General features: G+C 42.0%; 1 protein-coding gene across 1 annotated transcript in view; it reads right to left on the bottom strand.

Annotated features, from left to right (window-relative positions):
- The window catches only part of LOC126101130 (UDP-glycosyltransferase UGT5-like), a 181,339-nt gene extending 168,314 nt beyond the window's left edge, over positions 1 to 13,025 (bottom strand). The window contains exon 1 of the mRNA XM_049911813.1: positions 12,800 to 13,025. The gene's annotated coding sequence lies outside the window, so the exon portion shown is untranslated. The remainder of the gene's footprint in view (positions 1 to 12,799) is intronic.
- Between the last annotated feature and the right edge of the window lie 534 nt (positions 13,026 to 13,559).

The raw sequence follows: 13,559 nt of genomic DNA on the forward strand, positions 1-13,559 counted from the left end.
AGCTAATGTGATGAATGGCATCTAGCTCTAAATGTAGCAAAAATTTAAGTTAATGCGGATGAGTAGGGGAAAAAAAACGCGTAATGTTCGAATACAGAATTAGCAGTGTCCTGCTTGACATAATCACGTCGTTTAAACATCTGGGCGTAACGTTGCAAAGCGCTATGAAGTGGAACGAGCACGTGAGGATTGTGGTAGGTGAATGGTCGACTTCGGTTTATTGGGAAAATTTCGAGACAGTATGGTTCATCTGTAAAGGAGACCACAATTCCTGCAATCTGTTCGATTGTTTGCGTTGCGAAACAGATAGGATTAATAAAAGACGTCAAAGCAATTCAGAGACAGGTTCCAGTTTTGTTACACGCAAGTATTACGGAAATGCTTCGGGAACTTAATTAAGAATCCCTGAAGGGAATGCGACGTTCTTTCCGAGCAGCACTGTTAAGAAATTTTGGAGCACCGGAATTTTAAGGTGACTGCAGAACGCTTGTACTGCCGCCAACGTAGATTTTTCGTAAGAACAACAGGAAGATAAGGGAAATTAGGGCTCATACGGAGGGATACAGACAGTCGTCTCTCCCTCGCTCTATTTGCGAGTGGAACAGGAAAGAAAATAATAGTGGTACAGGGTACCCTTCGCCACGCACCGTATAGTAACTTGCGCAATCTCTAGGTAGCTGTAGAAGAGATGAATACGTAGATCATAGACGAGAAGGAGAGGATGGTAGAGCGTGTGTTGAAACTTCAAGGAATTAATTCCACGGTTTCTGAGGGAGCGGTAGGGGGTAAAAACTGTAGAAGAAACCAATACTGCATTATATACAACAAATAAATGAGGACGTAGGGGATATATGTTACTCTGAGATGAACAGAATGGGAAAAGTCGTGGCAGGTTGCATCAAAATGGTTCAAATGGCTCTGAGCACTATGGGACTTAACATCTATGGTCATCAGTCCCCTAGAACTTAGAACTACTTAAACCTAACTAACCTAAGGACAGCACACAACACCCAGCCATCACGAGGCAGAGAAAATCCCTGACCCCGCCGGGAATCGAACCCGGGAACCCGGGCGTGGGAAGCGAGAACGCTACCGCACCACCACGAGATGCGGGCGCAGGTTGCATCAAACCAGTCAAAGAACTAAACATCAAAATGAAATAAAAAATAGAAATAAAATATCGAAGCAGATTTTGTTGTTGTTAGCGGTGCCCCCTGCTCACTGGTTTCGCGTTTTGGACCAGTATTCGCCACTTATTCCGATCCAGTACGTTATCTGGTCGTAGGTCTGCAATATATCTTTACTGAGTGTGTCGAATCTTATGTCTTCGTCGCGGTGTTTACTCATCCACAATGAGAAGGTACGCAGAAGTTATCAATGTGCCATGAGCTTCTCTCTATACATGCCTGTACATCAAGGGAACTATTCCCCGAAATTTGGGGACGTCATTGACATCCCTACACATGCCATAGCCACGGACGTAGCAGCAACACCTTCGTAGGAAGCCACTATCTTCGGCCATCTCAGATTCGCTATCGCACTGATCACGTCTGGGCGGATGAATACGCGACATTTCGACAGCTAGGTAGCTGGGAACCAGCATATGGAAAGCCGTCTGCGGAAAACCTCTTTGATCTAGTTGACGAACAGAGGAGGATTCTGAATGTTTGCAGTTATTTGGGCAATGACGATAACCGACACGAAACTTAGTTGGCTTATTGTGGATGTTAATTTAATAAATGAAGAAACAGGCCAGGTGCGAGTGGGACTCACGTAAAAACTTAATTACCTTTATACACAGGTCATCCACCCTAGGAATCTAAAACCTTAATGAGATTTACCTGTTATCGGCATTGATACTGGCAATATATCAGTCCAGGGAATTCCAAGACTTTAGAGGATATTTTAATTTTGGACTCGGATAACAACGGGCGACAGACAGTCCAATGAGTGACAAATTTTTGTGTAATAAAACCACAAATTTGCAACTTTAGGATTTTTTCTTTAGTTTTACTGTGAGACCTTGCTTCTTGCCAGATTTCATACTTCTAGGTCAATGGGAAGTACTCTATGGGTTTTTAAGAATGCGTTTGCGTTGTGTGATAAAACCACAAATTTGCAACTTCAGGATTTTTTCTTTAGTTTTACTGTGAGACCTTGCTTCTTGCCAGATTTCATACTTCTAGGTCAATGGGAAGTACTCTATGGGTTTTGAAGAACGCGTTTGCGAAATTCAGCGTATGTGACATAAATGGCCGTATCTTTTGATTACATTGACTTGGGACCTCACATTTATTATACCGCGAAGAGACCATACACCTTGTTACGTGACGTAAATTTTAGCTTGATACGACTATCCGCTCCTGAGAAAATGGGCCTTTAACAGACAGGCAGGCAGGCAACAAAGTTATCACGTAAGGGTTCCTCTTTTACTGACTGAAGTACGGAATCCTAAAAAGAGTGCCGGTTTTAGAACGAAGCTACAGTTGAGAAGAATCCTTCTTCGGTGTTGTATTACAGGACGTTCGTGTGGTAGTAAGCGTGCTGCGCCTTTGCGTTTGCGTTTATCCAGGAGCAGTACTATTCACTCACATGGCAGCGTCATATTTTAGGCCAAAAAATACAAATGTTAATGTATTTTTTGTTTTTAAAAATCAATATATTTACTTTATTGGTTTCCCTCGCAAAAATTTGGAAATTTGTGGTAAGTTCCTATGGGGCCAAGCTGCTGAGGTCATCGGTCCCTAGGCTTACACACTACTTAATCTAACAAACTAACTTACGCTAAGGACAACGCACACACCCATGCCCGAGGGGGGACTCAGACCTTCGATAGGGGCAGCCGAGCGAACCGTGGCAAGACCCCCAGACCCCGCGGTCGGTTTTCCTCGCACATACACATTTACAGATTTATTTTAAGGAACACAAACCATCGATTACACTTTTTGACTAGTTTCGTTTAACCGACGCGAAGCTAACCTCAGCCCTTCTTTGCCCTGGTGTCAACACGTTACATGAAACTTCCTGGCAGATTAAAACTGTGTGCCGGACCGAGACTCGAACTCGGAACCTTTGCCTCTCGCGGGCAAGTGCTCTACCAAGTGAGCTACCCAAGCTTGGGTAGCTCAGTTGGTACAGCACTTGCCCGTGAAAGGCAAAGGTCCCGAGGTCGAGTCTCGGTCCGGCACACAGTTTTAATCTGTCAGGAAGTTTCATATCAGCGCACACTCCGCTGCGAAGTGAAAATCTGATTCTGGAGACGTTAGATGTTTCAACTGTTTAGTGTTAACTAACGAGTCGAGCTTTCGTCTCTTTTACAATGACGCAAGGCGTCAACTACATCGGTGGTCCAATGGCGCGGATCTAATCAATAAATGAGGCGCTTCATCTAGATGTGGAATATCCTAAGAAACGTGTGGACCCCACGCCGAAAGACGTAAACCACAAAATACTCTGTCAGGTTAGAGCTGGACACTTACGTACTGTTCGTCAGCTGGACTAATGACAGAGGCGAAGAAAATGCAAAGATGATTGTATTTCGGTATAGAGTTTTTAAATCATCGCTAGAGTGTCACGCGAATCCTCACGAAAGTCTAGCTGGAGGCGCTATAGCACATTTACTGTGCACCTAGTAAATCGTTGCCGTTAAAAGCGTAGGTTCTAAGGCGAGTAACGAAATTATTGCATCGTTCCGTATACATTGTGTTTTAGATAAGGCGCTTTTCTATGCAGCTTACAAAATAATAAGTCAAGGAAATATTTATTTCAGTAGGTAATGGTGAGAGTCTTTCTGAGCCGTTGTGAAAACAGTTTCTATAGTTATCTTCCAAATAATCACAACAACGAGCATAATTTTTTAAACGACACATTATTTATAGAGTTCCGTGCGAAAATCGGTAAAACAGAACCCTTGTAGCATCACTGTTGTCCACATGTATGTCTGACTATCCGTCAGTTAAAAATCCGTTTTCTCAGGAATGGATAGACATATCAAGTTGAAATTTATGTCACGTACCGAAGTTTATGGTGCCTTGGTGGTGTAAAAAAGTTAAGCTTTTAAGTCAACACAATCAAAAGATACGACCACTTATGTGACATATACTCGCTAAATCACTCATTAGAACCCATAAGACACTTCCCCTTGACATATAATCATTAAATTTGATAAGAGAGAACTGACAGTATAAGTAAAGGAAAAACCAGAAACCTGTTATTTGTAATTGTATCATATGAAAAGCAATTTTCTTTTGTCATTAGTTACCCGACTTCAAACTTAAAATTAAAACACATTCGAAAGTCGTGGAATTCTCGAGTCCGTTATCTTGCCAGTATCGATGTCGATAAGAGATTATCGATTCCCAGAATGGATGAAGTGTCTATACACGTACTTAAGTACGTACAGGATCCTCAGAACGCAAATCCTATCCGCGCGTGGTCCATTTTTTCCCTAATGTGTAGCTGATGTTTTTATGCGAAATACGTACAAGTGATTCTAAATGAAATTTCTGTCAGTTTTAGTTAAGGAGCTACAAACGTACTAAGTTTTAGGTGCGGATGCAACATTAATCTACAGGCGTCACGGAATGAGAAGCTTCCTCGAAGGACTATTTGAAATCATCTGAGGTGTTTGGTGAAAAACGCGATTCTTACACATCTCCATAAAAAGAAATCTAATTCTGTTAAATTGGGCGAGCGTGTGGGTCATTCCCTAGGACCACAGCGTCCTAACCTCCTTCCAGGAAATTTTTTTTCAGTTCTTGCACATCATCGTGAGCAGTATGAGCTGGGTAACATTGTCTGCTTCCACATCGAACTGTCACTGATGTCCAGACTGACATTTCCAAACAGAGGACCTATACTGTCAACGATAAAAATTAGATTTATTTCACCTGTCCGAACACCTGCGAAATAATGTGTATCGATGATTTCATCTTAGAGGATGCCACACCACATATTAATGGGCCACTTTCTTGGATCTTTGAGACGACGTACCCACCAAGGGTATTCTGTGGCCCATTAGTGCGTATTATGAGGATTCGTTGCATCATAGTTTGTAAGTGTGGATTGATGAGAGAACACAACGCTTTGTGAGGCATCCAGGATGAAATTATTCACAGCCAAATAGCAGAAAGTAACTCTCCTACGGAAATCTTTCCTTTTCATTTCCTGTGTCAATGATAGGTGGCATTTGTGAAACTGTGTTTAGTATTCGCGACACAGACATAAGGCAATTTCTCGTTTGCTGGCATAGTTATCGAGGGGTATTGCACTTTCATGTCCTTCCGTCTTGCTAGTGTTTATCTTACCGCCACGCCGTCTCTAATTATTTGTACTTGTTCCTTGACGTCATTGTTCAACAGGTAAGTGTGTAGTGGTTGATGGAGCTCTTTAACCTCGTTTGCTTGGTATTCCGACCTGCCCTGTATACGGCAGTGCAAGGATACATTCTACAAAGTAACCGACAATGACTTCAAAGAGCGCATCGAAGAAGTTTGTCGCCCCGCCTGGTAAGTAGCTCACACCCCAAACTTCGAACGTTTCTAGTTTCGAAACTAAAATTGGTAGAAATTTGATTTTTGTTAATTTGTACGCTGCTGGTTTATATGCTACGGCTGTTTTAAAAAAATACGAGAGAGTAGTGTTTAGTGCGTCTATCCGTCTAAGTAATTATTCCAGTAACTTATTATTTTGTGAGTTCCAGATAAAAATACCGTACCTGAAATAAGGGTTTTATCTTTCCTAATGTACCTGATGGCAAAATTAGTTATTCGAGTTCACACAAACTTCATGGTAGCAGTTCATATCCAGCAGTACCAATGAACGCAGCAATAAGGCTGTGTGAAGGAACACACCGTATCGCGGTTTCCGGAGTGCAGTTCTAGATGTAGATGAAAGTACTTCGTTGAAAAACTTAGGGTATTCTAATTTCAGGCTCACAACTTTGGGTTGACATGTATGTGTATATAGTCCGACAAAGATCTGGTGACTCACCCAGCTACGTAAGACTCACGCACCGGGGGTTTCATACAAGCTTAATTATGTGTATGGACAGTTCATCCATTCCAGGAATCTATGAACTCCATTATTTTTGCCTGTCATCGACATGGAGACTGGCAACATATCTGTCCCAGGGATTCCAAGACTTTCGAGCAGCCGGCCGGTGTGGCCAAGCGGTTCTAGGCGCTTCAGTCTGGCACCGCGAGACCGCTACGGTCGCAGGTTCGAATCCTGCCTCGGGCATGGATGTGTGTGATGTCCTTAGGTTAATTACGTTTAAGTAGTTCTAAGTTCTAGGGGACTGATGACCTCAGATTTTAAGTCCCATAGTGCTCAGAGCCATTTGAACCAATTGAACTTTCGAGCATGGTCTAATTTTAAGTCTGAAGTCGAATAGCAAATGACAAAAATACTTTTCTCGTATGGTATAATTACAAATTAACAATTTTCCGATTTTTTCCCTTTACTTGTACTGTGAAAATTTTCTTCTTGCCAAATTTAATGATTGCACGTGAAGGGGAAGTACGGCATAGGTTTCAATGAGTAAGTTTGCGAGTATCAAATTATGTGACGTAAGTGCCCGTATCTTTTGAATGCAATGATTTGAAAGCTATCTTTTATTATACCACCAAGGGACCTTAGACCTTAGTATATGACATGAACGTCAACGTGAAACTTCTACCCGTTTCCGAGAAAAAAAAGAGGTCTAGACAGACAGACAGACAGACAGACAGATTCACGTTTTTTGGATCTTTTCCTTTGGCTGTAGTATGAAACCTTGCTACTTGCTAAATTTAATGATTCTAGGTCAACAGGAAGTACCCTGAAAATTTTGATGACCGAGTTTTCAAACATCAAAAATGTAACGGAAATGGCCGTAGCTTTTGAATGCATTGACTTAGGAACTAACGTTTATTATACTTGACAAATTTCAAATTGATACGTCTACACGTTCCTGAGAAAAAAGGTCTTAACAGACGAGCAGAGGTCTAGCCTGATAACAAATGAAATAAATACGAGTGATGTAGTTACAGATACGCGGTTTTCGGATTTTTTCCTTTGGTTGTTGTCTGAAACATTGCTTCTTGCCAAATTTTATGATTTAAGATCAACGGGAAATACTCTACAGGTTTTGATTTCTGAGTTTGCGAGTATCAAATTGTGTGACAAATGGCCGTATTATTTGATTGCACTGGCTTATAAACTTCACTTTTTTAAATCGTCAACGGATCGTAGGCCTTAATCGGTGACGTAAATCTCAAGTCGATACGTCTATCCGTTCCTGAGAAAAAGCGCTTTCAGCAGTCGGACAAAGATAGACAAGCAGACAGAGGGATAACAAAGTGATCCAACAAGCGCCGCTTTTTTTTTGACAAAATAAGATACGGAACCCTAAAAAGAGTGAGCAGCCGTACGAAACCTCTTACTACCCAAGCTGTGTGTTAACTGTGGACAGGTTCGCATGGCGCCTAAAGAGAAATGAACGGTTACCCATGTCATCTGCGCTGTGCCGGACCATGCGTTTCAAAAATTGCTGTGAGTAAATTATAATGTACTGAAACTGAACCAATCTCTTTAGGAGGTACATGGAATCTCGCCCTGAACTTTGAAAACAAAAGAAAGTACGAACGTTCTATTCGTATCTTTTTATGATGCTAGCCGGTTTAACTGTTTGTCTGAACGTGTTCTTATAGGCCGAAATCTGTTCCGCAAAGTAAACACGATTAATACTCAACACTTCTGTGCTGATTATTCAGTATTAATTTATTTATAAAAGTGACAGAAGGACATTTAGCTGAAGTGTAGTTTCCAAAGGTACTGGAGCGCGAGCGCACTGAGAGAAGCAGACGTAGCGTGTGGTATTCTACTAACTTGTCCGGTAACAACCAACCTGACTGGCCATATGAAGCACCGACACGGTCATATCCACGAATGTTGCAGATCTAATGCACCTTCTTGCTCAGTTTCAACCATCTTGTGTTTTTACTACTCATGACACGTTGAATTACATCGTAATAGCGGAAATATGCTCCCAAACTTTCTGGGGCATGGGGGCGGGTGCAAGTCCGCCGGCGGACGTGGCGGCAGTATTCTCCGCCGAGTTTAAACACTCATCCAGTCGCCAATCCTTTGAGACGATTCTTTGCTCCAGCGACGTACCATAGACTGCAGCTATAATTGGCGAACATTTTACCGTAGTGCTTTTAGGAACGGGAGGCCCAATTGTCTTTTCTCTGTTGAGCGATTTTAGTTGATCCGTTCTACGAGCACTTATTTCAAAACGTCACGTCGGCGTCACTGCGAAGGCTGAAACAAGTAACTGTACTACCAGCTTCCTCGGCGGAGACTGAATCCAGTCTCAGGTTTATCTGTATCATCTTCCTTTCAGTTCTAATATAATCACTGAGCGACCGTAAAGACGGATTTTTATCTCCACTCACTTTACCTATAACCAAAACTAGCTAGGATTTTTCGTCAGGTCATTTGATGATCACACTGAACGCTTCTCCATACGCTAGTTTTGATCCTGTTCATCTTTTGTTTGTCAGTAAAGCTTTGAATTCGTTAAAATCTGAGATGAAACCCTCTTTACTTTCGTAGGAAGTTCGTAACATTGCTATTGAACCATCAAGAGTCTGTCGCATGTCACACAATCTTTTTCAGCATATACATGTCCAAGACACAAGCTTTCAGACTATTCCCGTCATTAATCATGGTTGATTCACATGTAAGAAATTTTAAAACATCTTGGACATTTTTTCGTCACTAGCACCAATCACTAGTTTAGCGGAAAATTTAAGTTCATGAATTTTAAACTATTAAGACATTAGTTTCCAAATGCTTCTTATCTACTTTATCCTGAAGCAATTTTGAAATACTCTCTATTACATCCGCCGACAGTTCTCCTTGGTGTTAACTTTTATTTCCTGCTGATACTATTTTTCTGATGAATCATCTAGATCCGAAGTCTGCTAAAACCTGAATTGCATGGCGCTCAGTACTCCTCACTACAATGAGAGATTTATTATTCTTATCGTTATCTTCAGAGCTCTTGCTTGGAAAAGGACACAAGGAATTATTTATCCATTATCGGTGTAAAGAAATCCATGAAAGTTTCTGCAACGATGTAACGGAATCTGACAATACTTGGCCACATTTTATTTTTATTTGCTGTATCCCCTTTCGAGTGACAGGACGGAATAGTTCTGTTCAAATGGTTCAAATGGCTCTGAGCACTATGGGACTTAACATCTAAGGTCATCAGTCCCCTAGAACTTAGAACTACTTAAACCTAACTAACCTAAGGACATCACACACACCCATGCCCGAGGCATGATTCAAACCTGCGACTGTAGCGGTCGCGCGGTTCCAGACTGAAGCGCCTAGAACCGCTCGGCCACTCCGGCCGGAAATAGTTCTGTGGTTAGCACATTGGATTCGCATTCGGAAGGACGACGGTTCAAGTCAGCTTCTGTACATCTAGACATAAGTTTTCCGTGATTTCCCTAAATCTTTCCAGGCATATGCTGACATTGTTCCTTTGAAAGAGCGCCGCCGATTTTCTTCCTCAACCATGAAACGTTGGGAGCTTGTGCTCCGTCTCTAATGATCTCGATGTCGACGGGACGTCACACTAATCTTCCTTCCTTCCTTCCTTCCTTCTCGAAATAGGCATATCTTCAACTGACAACTCATCTACTGTTACGACAGATTACTGTTTGCTAAATTTCTTCATTAACGGCATTATTTAACAAGAGCATTATCTACAGTGACTTTTACGTTAATCACACCAGTCACCCACCCTATCTAACGACCTACTTTCATTTTCCTTCCATTACGAGATCAATGGTGAAATACACGCGTGTATGTTATTAATCTTTTCATATATCAGTTTCTTTGCCGTGACTGCTATGTGATGTGGGTTATGAAGTAAAACCACACCTTCAAATCCAGTATTGAAATTTTCGGAGGATACTGTGTATCTCTGTTAGAGGTTCTACTGCTTTGCATTTCTAATTATCTCTGCAAAGCACTCACGTTTTCCGTGCTACAGTTGTACACGTTTCATTCTTCTCGGTCCTGTTGTACACTGGTTCCAGGGATTTGGGAAAAAACGATGAATAGGTTTTTAGAAGCAGTTTTTAAGCTAATAATTTATACATTTGGTGCCTTTTCCCCAACCCAAGCAAAATATATCTTGTTCTCGAAACATTTTGCCGTCAGTTCACACCATCATTGCTAAGCATTTACTTTGTGTGGCTTCAGTTATAACTCTGTAGTCGCCTGGAACGTCGTTATCTCACGTTTGACTTACTGGCTAATAATTCCATTAAGAGACTGCATCCACATCTCACAACTTCTAATCTTATTAGACTAACTAGTTACTCGTGCAAATATGTTTCAACAAAAGATCTATTTTAGTTATCTGCAGAACCCAGACATCTCAATTATTTTTTCTGAACCTTTCAGATCTTTACTTCATGCCAAACCATGCATTTTTACTGTTACGTCTCCAAGAGGCTAAACAACTCTCTTGCCATCATAATACAAACAGGTGGTGTCACTTGCCTAGTTTACTACCTGTGCTCGTTCATAAAGCAACGATATTTGTGAGCCTTGCGCACGTCAGTTTTTTGTCGACAGCTGCGGTCCTGCATTGCATGTCTTTGGCCGTTGCCTAGGAACGAGACCACGCGCACACTTTGCCCGAATTCTTACGGCAATCGTCACCTTAGTTGGCGCGAGTAATGAGTGAACTGGCAGATATCCTTTAGGAACAACACGAATGTAGGTTGTGGACAGTTGGGAATGTGGGTCTCAAGGGAAGCGTGCAAGGGATAAGTCCCTGCAGCCGCGCTATCCTTTGTGCCCTCGATGGCTCAGATGGATAGAGCATATGCCATGCAAGCAGTAGATCCCGGATTCGAGACCCGGTCGGGGTACACTTTTTCAACCGTCCCCATTGAGGTATAACAACACCTGTTGGTAGCTGAGGGATTCGTTTAATTATCATTTCATCAAAGTAAAATTCGCAAACTTCCAACTGCCAGAAACTTGGAGAATTCAATAATGTGCAGAAAAAGAGGATCAAACGAGGTGGTAACATTATGAAATGGAATATCCATTTACCCTTACGTTTAAGCAGCCTCAGAACCCTGATGTGTAATGTGACGAAATCGACTTAAAGAAGCATGGGCATCTGATTACTTACTTTCGCAACATCCACACTGGACCCTCTTTATACTACTCGACAATCAGCAACAAAAGAGAAGGAAAAGGAGGATTTACTACTGTACATTCCATCTGGTTATCACCCTGTTATCGTATAACACTGGCACAAGAACTTCCTCTGCTCTGCAAGAGCAAGCAGATGAAAGTGGATCTAAATTGCATTAAGTTCCTCTTGGGAAATATTTGCTATGAGCAAAGAGAAGGCACAAAACTATAATTATTTACTTCAGAAAAGGGATTTTCATAACTTTCTTTATAAAACCTGAAGATTAGAACAAAGGAGAAGAGACGAGAATAATAAATTCGGTGCGCAAAAGATTCAAATCCAAAGTTTTACTTTTCTTTTGAATGTGTAATATCTCTTTATATTCGATGAATTATTCTGATACAATTCTACCCTTGAATGACGTTTACTAATTTTCTACCTTCATACTCGCAGAATCCATGCGCAAAGTAGTTTCATACAATAGCTATGCCATGAGCGCATAATTATTCTTTGTGGTACTCTCTCTGGTGGTTGTTAGAAAAAAGCTTCCGAGATTGTCTTCGTGACGATTAGCCTGAGCATTGTTTGAAGAATTGTAATCTGAATATTGAGATTTATGACAAAAGACAACTGATACGAAATTGTACGATTAAAAGGGAAATACATAGATTGCTCCTTCATACAAAAGGTGTGTATTTGACATTTGAGAATTAATGATACTCATCGACATATTGCGTAGGTGTTAATGAGAAGGGAACTTCCGAAAGACTGGATACGAACCGACATTTAATAATCCAAGAGCTCCATTACTTCTTCGGAAGGTTAAACTTCATCAAAGCCAAATATCCGCTTGATCTGAGGTTTCCCGACTGATTATACAACGCTCCCAAAAATACGAGGCACTTTATTTGTACAGATTAGCAGACTGCCGCAAAGCACGAGCCTACAGAGAAGAAGAATCATCGCCTGATTTCATTCTAACAAGTAAAATTTCTGAATCATTTTGAGTGACTGAGCTATGACTGTTTCCTATTATCAATGATTGATTGCTCGAACTAATTGAGAACTACATAATTACATAGAAAGGAGGAAAAATTACAAATGCAGCAAGTAATACCACTTTAATTTGCCCTTATTCTGTATGGGAATACAGTATACAAAATATCTTTTATGATTCAAACACATTAGAGCGCTGTAAAAGTTTCCCTGTAATTATCATGCAGGTTTCTCACAGGATCTTGTCAACCGTATCATGTCCGCTTTTCTGAGAACTTTCTTACTCGCTTGTGCACAACGCCTCACACATTACACTGTGAATAAATGTGGTCAAAGTGAAATTCTCCAGATGCCGGTAAATGTTTAATTCTTTTCCTATGTAAACCTTTGGCATGTAGACGTATAGCGTGTGGCACCGCCCTGCTTGTAAGGATGTTGGAGTGCGCAGTGTTATGATTCCTGTTCGTCGCGCGTAAACATAGCGATGCCGTCACGTTAGTCAAGTTCACGTTGTTGCGTAACGTGTATCAAGCATTAGTACTTCTGAAATGTATATACACACTTGTGTAAAAGCAGGTCAGGTCTTACCTTGTGTCCGTCGGATGACTGGTGATCAGTGGCCCTACGACGACGCGGCGCTGCCTGCTTGTGACTGCACCACAGCGCACACTAGGCGTCGCTGGTCGCGAACAGATATACCGGCGCGCGCTGAGTTGGGGGAACTGGTTGCAGATCTGATATCTGCGCTTCCGCGGCTGCTCCGGCAGCAGCCGTTCTGCGCGCTTACGGCGCAAGAGCTAACGAACGCCCGAGGTGTTCGTGACGTAGTACCGCACGGCGCGTGTGGCGCACGGAAATGCTGACTCAGCCGGAGTCGCCAGATTGCGCGAGTTTCAGGCAGGTGGCGTTCAGAGTCGCACCGACAACGGTCGGCAGACGCAGTCGCCGGAGTACGTGGCCACATCGGCCGACAGCCTGGTCACAGTGCGTCCTATCTCCTTCGTAAAGTTTTGGTAGGATGACGAAGGCTACAATCTATTTCAACTGCCGTGGGGAAGATGAATGCCCCGACACCTCCGTGCTCGGAGAGGAGTGCTGCATTGCGATTTTTGCTAGTAATAGAGGGCCGAATGATGCGAGTGAGCTACATGTATCTCGAAAAATGGCGAGTACTGCACATTCTTTCCTCAATTACAGGAATAATAACAAACGAGTTTTAAGAATATGTCAGCTGTAGAGAGAAACGTTGTTTTACGTAATCGAAATGATTCATGGTGATACTGACAAGGAGACGGCACGACCGTGGGGTCGGGGATTTGTCCGAAGTTTTGTGTGATGAAAGAAAACC

Source organism: Schistocerca cancellata, chromosome 9 (assembly GCF_023864275.1).
Source record: "Schistocerca cancellata isolate TAMUIC-IGC-003103 chromosome 9, iqSchCanc2.1, whole genome shotgun sequence".
Lineage (NCBI taxonomy): Eukaryota > Metazoa > Arthropoda > Insecta > Orthoptera > Acrididae > Schistocerca > Schistocerca cancellata.